The 1113-nt window shown below is 45.5% G+C and overlaps 1 non-coding gene across 1 annotated transcript; it reads right to left on the bottom strand.

Moving 5' to 3' along the window:
- Window positions 1–107, bottom strand: LOC127208882 (U6 spliceosomal RNA). The gene has a single exon (XR_007833146.1). It is a non-coding gene; the product is annotated as a U6 spliceosomal RNA (small nuclear RNA).
- Window positions 108–1113: the final 1006 nt, after the last annotated feature.

Raw genomic sequence — 1113 nt, 5'->3', positions numbered from 1 at the left:
AAAAATACGGAACGCTTCACGAATTTGCGTGTCATCCTTGTGCAGGGGCCATGCTAATCTTCTCTGTATCGTTCCAATTTTAGTATCTGTGCTGCCGAAGCGAGCACTGCATGGACATTCTTACAGCACCTTCCACACACCCTTATTCACACTAGTCAAAGAGTAGAAACAACTCATGCACCCACCCACAGATGGCCTGGTTAACTACGCATGGCAAAGACATATGACAAATAGCCAGCCTTCAGGGTGGTGGTGGGGATCATGAGGCATGACACAACACGAGTGGATCCTGAGCACATTATGTGAGATGAAGCAGTCACACAGGAGAGGTACTGGATGACCACATTTACATGAGATACTTAGAGCACATGCAGAGAGATTGCGGTGGGATGGTGACAGGTGGAGATAAAGGTGAGAGTTAAATGTTTCCCAGATACAGAGTTGTGGAAGATGAAAAGCCATTCACCTGATGGTAGTGACAGTTATGTGTCAATGAGAATGTCACAATGTCACAGAACTGTCTAGTTTAAAAAAATTGTAAACATTCCAGTATTATATGTTCATATACACATTGAGCATATTATGTTTATGACAAAATATATTTTACTATAAGCTAATGTGTAAGGTGGGCTGGAGAGGCAGGCCAGTTACTGGAGTGGCTGATCAGCCTGTGTGAAGCCCTAGGTTTGATACCTATCATCACATAAGTGGGGTGTGTTGATGCACTCATGTAATCCTAGCCCTCAGGAAGGAGAGACAGGAGGACCACTTTAAAGTCATCCTCAGGTACAAGTAAGTTTGAGGTCTGCTAGGACTGCATGAAACCATGTCTTTATAGAAAAAGATCAGTTATGTGAAATACAGAGGTAATTGAAAGAGCCTCTGAGAGTTAGCACTTACGGTCTTACCCAGTATTCCCCCAAATACCTGAGTCTTTAATGAGAGCAGAGCCAAGGCCACATGTTGCATTATGCAAGTGCAGCGTCCTCTAGTGCGCATCTGTCACTAGGACAAGCGTTCAGGGAACACATGTGCCTAGACCTCACAGGGAAAGAGAAGCCTGACGCTCAGCACAGCAGTGCAGCACGGAGGCCCTGCTGAGCCCAGGCTCCT

This window comes from Acomys russatus, chromosome 25 (assembly GCF_903995435.1).
Source record: "Acomys russatus chromosome 25, mAcoRus1.1, whole genome shotgun sequence".
NCBI classification, from domain to species: Eukaryota; Metazoa; Chordata; class Mammalia; order Rodentia; family Muridae; genus Acomys; species Acomys russatus.
Note: the sequence above shows the minus strand (reverse complement) of the source record. Positions and strands in the feature narration are given on the sequence as shown.